Raw genomic sequence first — 7,736 nt, 5'->3', positions numbered from 1 at the left:
CTGTCACAGGACAAGTGGAGCAACTGTGTGAGAAGAGGCTGAACTAAGGTCCTGCTGGTTGGGGTTTCTGCTTGTCCAGACATGGAGGCATGCTGACTGCAGTTTCCAGCAAACCCCTGAGCAGGGGGGGCTGCTCTGATGGGCTCTTGGCTTTTTCTCTGAGCCATGTGAGAGCCACCATGTCCCACCTCCGTTGCCTTGGCTTCCTTCAAGGCAGGCACAAAGAGCTGGCGCTCTGCATGTGGCCCATTGGGAGCCCCTCTGAGTTGACAGGTTGTAGCTGGGAGACCAGGCCAGATTTCCTCCTTTGGAGCAAGTGGCCTCAGCTTGTTGCAAGGTATGAACACCCCCAGATACATCCCAAAAGGCTTTAACTAGCACACACGGATTTGTTGGGCCTAATCCTGCCAAGCCAGCCTAGAATTTGGCCTTGAAAAGGCCCCAGATGTTCCTGCTCAACAGCCAGGCAATGAGCCGGGTTCTGGGACATGAACAGGGCTGAAGTATGCCCTGGCTGAAGCCCTGCAGTTTTTACCTGCCAGCAGACCACCCCATCCCCCACCTAGGCCTTGGCCTGCCTTGGGGGAGACCCCAAGCTTTGGAGGCATCAGAGGACTTGTTGCAGCTGTGATTGGCAGAGTGAGGTGCTGCTGGAGATACTGGAGACAGCAGTGCAGAGATCCTTCCCAGTGTGGAGCCCAGGCCTCAGAGCAGGGAGGTGTCAGGGGCTTGCACATGGGCCAGACTGGGGAAGTCCCTTCCTGGGCCCCGTCTCCTGTTTGAAGAGCCCTTATCACTGTGGGTGCAGGGTCCCCAGGGAAAGGGCGCACCATGCAGTGGTTCCTGCCCCTTGGATGCTCTCCAGGGCCGCCTCCCAGCAGCTGCCAGCTTTGCAGAGAGGCAGAGGTAGATGAGCCCTGAATGCCCCTGCTTTTCAAAGAGGAGCCAGTCCCTGCTGATTTCATCCCATTGCTGAGTCAGGGCTGGTTTTGTCTCTTATCTGCGTGGGAGAGAGGCAGCAATGGAGCACAGTGTCTAGCCCAAAGCCTCTACCATTTTGTTAGGTCCTCCCAGAGCAACATGTAGGATGAGGGGGACTCTGGGGCTAGCTGGCTTGTTGCTGTGCTTTGTCCCTGCTGGTCTGGCCATGTTGGAACCAAGATCTGTGCCAATGGCTTGTGCATGCCTTCTGCTGAGCTTTCCCAATCCAGGATACTCTATGGTCCTCAGGCCAGAGGAAAACAGTTTGTGAAGAAGATGGTGAGACCAGCAACAACTCTGTGGTCCTCTCAGGAGTTCCAGCACTGATAACCTTCACACCTGCTTCAGGGCCAAGTCCCATCTACCAGGAAGTTTCACTGAGTGGAGAGCTGGGCCATGTCTCTGCATCACTGAAACCTCTTCCAAGCCCCAAATACCATGAGGGGCGTCACATCTGCTGGCTCATCCCACCAGTCTGCACTTGAAGCCACATGAGGATGAAGTCCTCTCTGAGCCACTTGTGCTGCCAACTCCCTGCTCTCCCACCGCCCCTGCACACCACTGCACCTAAAAAGCCAAAGCCATGTGTCTTGCTCCCAGCTGCTGGAAAACTGCCAGGAACCACTTCCAGACTGCGTCACAATATTCATGGCCTGCTCTCTCAGGCTATACATAGTTGCGTGACTGCAGGTTTTTCTGGACGATGAGTTGCTAAAGAACTAGCAATCCCCAGCCAAAGCAGAGCAGTGTCCCAAAGGGGAGCCAAGCTGGAAAGGGGAGAGCCACACAAGCAGGTGTGGTCCTTTGTAGCAGTGGGGTGAGGTTTGCCTTGCTGTCAGGTACCCATCCCATAAGCAACCAGGGCACGGGGATTTTAGACATCTCTGTCCCCCAGCTCCTTGGCAGTGAGGTGCATGTGGAGCTGCAAAGTTTTGCAGGGCTGATTTCACTTTGATGCAGCCAACAGAGACAGACAGGATGTGAACCTCTGCACCAGAACGTGCCTCGGAGAGAAGTCGTAGAAGATAGAAAGGAAGAAACCACTGCTATATTGCACATCACGTCCTTGGCCTTTCCAGCTGCTGTGCTCTGCGGGTTTTTTTCTGAGAGTCTGAGCTCAGAGAGATGCTGACTCAACCACTGCGACATCCCTCTCTTCCCCTGGAGTTCCTGAGTGCTTGAGAACGGCCTGCAGTACCGCAGGGGATGGCATGATTACATTTCTGTACATCCCACTAGGTCAGTTTGGCTCAGGCACAGCCAGTCCGCTGCCAAACTTTGTGAGTCTCCTTCTGCTTCATTCTGATACCTGGGGAAACCCTGGGGATGAGACATGTGCCAAGGAATGGCAATGGATGGGGTGTAGGTTCTATGGAATCCAGCATCCCAGCTCAGAAGAGGGCCTTTCTCAGACCTCTGTGGGAAGGTGGAGGAGACCCCATAGATGATGATCATTTCCTACGAATCTCCTCTTTCTCATAGGAGTTATGAGCACTTACTCTCCAGGCATGGTGTATTTGTAAGCACTGTAACTTAGTTTAACCCTTGTTACCCGAAACCTGACCTCATCAGTGTCCTGACATCCCATAGTCAGCAGGAAATCCCAAAGGTGAACAGGGCATCATGTGACCCATTACTCTTTAGGCCATAGAGTCCTGGTACACCAGCTTCTGCAGCAGCTTTAATGTGAGTCTACCCTCTACCTGCCCTCTTCCTTGTACTGCCGCATGTTTGCTGTACCCATGATCACACCAGCTGCTTCATAAGGCCATGCTGTGAACAGCTCAGTAAAAGGATCTATATTAAAAAATAACTCAAAAAAACACAGCGATGGAAGAAGCCAATGCATTATAAATCCATGGCCTTAGCCCTGGCTCAGCCACCTGCCTCCAGCCTTTGGGAGGTAGCATAGCATGTTGGAATTAGTCATTTGATGAGGTGGAGCAGTCCTGGAGTGTTGCCCTTCAGATGAGCTCAACTGTCTTGACCTCATCACAGAATCACAAAATACTTCAGGTTGAAAGGGGCCTCAGGAGGTCTCTAGTCCAACCTCCTGCTCAAAGCAAGGTTAATTATAAGACCAGGTTGCTCAGGGCTTTGTCCACTGGGAATTTGAAAGCCTCCAAGGACAGAGAGTGCATAGCCTCTCTGGGCAACTTGCTCTGATTGTCTTCATGGAGTAAAATTCAGTTCGAGTTTCCCTTGTTTCAACTTATGCCCATTGTTTCTCATCCTCCCACCATGCACCACTGCGAAGAATCTGGTTCCATCTTCTCGATAACCTCCTTGTAGGTACTGTAAGGCTGATATTAGGTCTCCCTGAAGCTTTCCCTTCTCAAGGTTAAATCTTCCAGTACTGCTGTTGTTCTCAACATCCTTTCCAGCTGAGAGGAGACTCCTGCAGTCCTGTACAACAGTCCTCGCCAGCTGCCCTGGGCTCTTGTATTCCTCTTGAGCCCAAACCCACTAAACATGAAGGCAGATGACCAGATCATATCTCATCACACTCTGGGCTGTTCTAAGGATAGGGAATGATGCCTGAAATCAACTGAATTAGTTCAGTCTGAGATGTTCCCACCTTTCAGCAAATACATAGTAACACAGGGCTATGAACACTCCTAGCCTGCAATACCAATGAAGGGGGAAAAAAAAGCCACTTTCTGTAAGAGATGAGCTTTCTGTAGGGAAATAGACATATTTAATGGTTAAAACAATGGACAAGGAGGCCTGAGAGGTCTCAGGTAAAACCCTTAATCCCACTGTACCTTAAATTTCCATGTTGCTCCTGAAGGAACCAATGGCTGAATGTCATTGTACATTTGTAGCTTACACAGGAAATGCAAGTGCTGTCCGGTCAGCCTGTTTGCCTGGCTGAGTTATCTGCCCCATGCTCTAATTTCACAGTCCCTCAGCATGAGCCAAACCCAGAAGTCAGTCCTCCCATAGCTAAGCCTCTTCAGAACACAAGCCATATATTTTCCAGGTTGAAGACTGGATTAAGAGGGGTTGGAAACACCAGGAGCAGGCTACATGGATCAAAAACAGATCGTCACATCACCATCATCAGCCATCAGACCCTCTGCCTACAACAGCCCTCTACAATGTCTCCTAGACAAGCATCGAACCAGACCAGCTCTGATGGACCTACAGCATTGAATAGCTAGCGGTAATAGACAAAAGACTTATGGAAAGGTAAGTACGAGAATATCAGGGCAGAGGAACCCAGAGGGTGTGATGGAAACAAGTAGTTGAAAGGGATGTGGAGAACTTGGGAAGGAACAGGCAGAAACTGCAAGTGACTGGGTGAGGACCATGAGCTTAGTGTCTGCCAGAGAGATTCAGCTTCCAGGACAGAAGGTCCTTTGTGAGCTGGCATAAAGATGAGAGCAAGCCAGGAAGTCTCTGGAAGTCACCAGGCCAGACTTAAAAAGGGTCAGAAGACTGTGGCTCTCATCTTGAGCTGCTCATTAGCCACAAGGACTCTGGCCTTTCAACTAGACTAATTACTGATTGCTCAAAGAATAATGCTTCCCACAGCTGCTAAACTTGCTGACGCTGGGCCATGGATGTCTTCTATTCTGGGAAGGGGGAGTGGAGTCTCCTAGTGTGAACTTATGGAGCTGGGCAAAGCCACACTGGAGCAGAGATAAAGTCAAGGACAGCTGCAGCTGCTTGGCAATTGTTCAAAATGAGCCAAGTCAGTGACTTGGCTATTCTGGGACAATCTAGGAGCCAGCACTGCGAAGAGCAAATTCAGAGCCTGCTAGCACATAAAAGGACTGCAGCAAGCCTGAATGTGAACAACGTCCAGCGCAGAGGCGAAGCAGATACAGGTTTGCCTGGTGCTGGTCTAAAACTTGCAAAGCATGGTCCTTGGTCACTGATGAGGAGCCATGACTGCATAGCTAGCATGGGATTTACCTACCACACCTCACAGTTCTACAAGTGGGAATAACCATCTAGGGTCCCCCAAAGTCACGGAGGGAGTGAGTGTCAACATTTATGTAAGACAAATATTTATATACAACAAACATTTATATAAGACAAAGGAATCCTGTCTTAAAGATACCCATTCCTCTCCATTGACTGGAAAGGGAGCCTGAACAACTAGCTGAGATGAAGACAGCTCCAAGCAGGTGAGATGGAGACAGCTCTGAGTAAGGTGAATGAGTCTCAGCAGCTATGACCAGAAGCCCATGGAGGCTGAAGAAGCCAGGACTTGCTCCCTTCTCATTCCTATGGGAAGAACTGATAAAGCCAAGAAGTCTTGCAAGCCTGCAGAAACATTGCACCTGAGCAGAGAAGGACAACATCTGAGATTCAAACACTTTGAATCGTCTCTGGGGTTTTTTTGGAGGAAGCATTTTAAAAACTGAACCCTGAATCTAAATTTTTCAAATGGCCTTTCCCTCCTCACTTTCTCATCTTCCCACCACTCCCTCCACCAAACAAATTTTTTCAGATTGGACCAAAAGCCTTAGATCCAGGGATCTTCTGGAGGTACCCAAGCTCAACTGTAGCTCCACAGGCTTTTAATCTCCACTTTTCTGAAGCTGTAGTGAACCCAGCAGAGGTTGCCCAAGTAGGGGTGTTATCAGATAAGATGTTGCACTGGATGAAGCCTCTGAATGTTCTACATTTCCCAGATCTTGGGTGGGGGCACTAGGACTGGATGCTCTGATGTGTCTAAAGGAAGGTTTATTCCCCATCTCCAGTGCTCCTATTCCGACCTGGGACAGTGTGAGTTCACCATCACACAAAACCAGTGCCACTCATCTCCAGAGCTGGAACACTCAGCTAGACAATTAGGCTCTTTGCAAGCTTACCCAAAGGACAGAGGCCTTTTGAGGTCACCCACTGCATATGCTGGAAAGCATATATGATCTCATTAGGCAAATATTTATGATCAATATTGTCCACTCCCTGGCAATGAACAGCATCACTTGGAGCAAGAAGCTTGCCAGGGACAGCTAAAAAGGACAGGTTGATAGAAGATCCTGGATTCAGCCTGAGCTTCTGCTCACCTGTTTTTCAAACACCTACACTTATTCTAAATATTTTTTTCAGGATTCACCAAGAGATTAATTAACTGCTTGGAAACCCCAGACATTAATTATTGATTATGCAAAAGATTTTGGTCATCACAGTTGCTGAGCTTGTCAGTGCTGGGGGACTGGAGGGCTGAGGCCTTCAGGATGGAGAGAGTCCCTGAGTATGTCTGGGTGAGCCCTGGAGAGTGCATTTGTTACTTGCTTTCCCTGGTGGGCCACAGTAGGGCAAGGAGCTGTAGCATGGCTCAGAAAAAGGAGTCATGTGTCACGGTGAGAGCCTGACTCAAGCAATCCACTCCCCTTCCCGGGCACAGGAAGCCTAGGCGAAGGATCAACGTGACCTGCTCAGTCACTGGCAGGTATCAACAGAGCCTGGGCCTGCACCTCCTGAGGATGTTTGAGTTGATCGATGGAGCCGCCTCCAGGGTGTGCAGAGAGGAGATAGTTCACCCTTTCCCCATCACCTCCTTGGCCAGCCTCCTCCTCGCAGTAATGCGTTCATTCCCCGGCAGTGTTGGGGCTATCCCCAGCAGCACAAAAGGCTGCAGAAATGTCACGCTGATGCACAGGCCACTGGAGAAGGGTGCAATTTGGCTTGGAAGTGGTTATGTTTCTTCTCACTGTAACTCCCCCCAGAAATATTGCACTGGCACAGAGAGTGAGCCAGGGGAGCCATGGCGAGAGGTGAGATCCAGGGAGCCGAGGTGGCAGTGATAAACCTCCTGCAACGCCTGGCAATTAATCTTGTGAAGCGGTGAGTCAGAGTCACCCAGAGCTTCCTCCCATCACCCGGAACGAGGCTGCCACGATCTCTAGCTGCTGGCAGAAAATCTCAGTGTGGGGGACTTTCAAATGCCACTGGGCCTGGGGAGAGTTTAATTTTGCAGCATGGCAAATTCAGAGCCTTACCTGCAGAGAGTGGTACCGTTTCCCCCTCCAGATACCACACTCCATCCTCATGATAAAGCTTCATGTAAAGAGTTATCAAAAGCAAGAGGTCCGAGGAGAAACAGGGAGGTCTGTGACTGTTTAAATAACGACCCCAGAAAGGAGCGGCTGATTATTTAATTCCTTCTAAGAAAATATCCCCAGGTGTTTTTCCCCCATTCTCCCTGGAAATCTGGAATGCTCCCCCAAGTTCACCAAGCTTTCCAGGGGAAAAGCCTCTTCCTGTTTTGCCCTAGGCATGAATGCAGTTTGCAGTTTTAACAGCAGATGTCTCTCCTATTATGATTTATAAAAATGCTTAAAATAAATAATGCAAACATATTTACAGCAATGAATTCCTGCTCCTGAGCGCGTTTGTCACTCGGAGACTCCTGAGCAGCAGAGACTTGCGCCTGAGTGCCTCCCGCACAGCCTCCCTGCCGCCCCCGCGGCCGCCCTCTCCCCTCCCGCCGGCACCGCAGTGGCTGCTGCGAGGAGCCCAAAGCAGGGCCGCCAAATCCCCCATCCTCCCCCAGGTCCGGGCTCAGGCCGACGATTCATTCCAAATGTTGTATAATCAATGTGTTAAATATTTAAAACGGTCATGCGGGAGAACTACCCCGGCGGTGCCTGATTTCACACATCCTGACAATTTCACGGACCTCTGGGCTTACATTTCTTGGCAAATAATAAAAGGCTCTTCAAGCCCCGTTCCTAGAAGGGCGACTTTGGGTGGTTTGTCCTGGCGCAACTCCTTAAAAACAAGATGCGACTTCT

The sequence above is a fragment of the Apteryx mantelli genome, chromosome 14, assembly GCF_036417845.1.
Source record: "Apteryx mantelli isolate bAptMan1 chromosome 14, bAptMan1.hap1, whole genome shotgun sequence".
NCBI lineage: Eukaryota > Metazoa > Chordata > Aves > Apterygiformes > Apterygidae > Apteryx > Apteryx mantelli.
The sequence above is the reverse complement of the archived record's forward strand: the minus strand, read 5'-3'. Positions refer to the sequence as shown.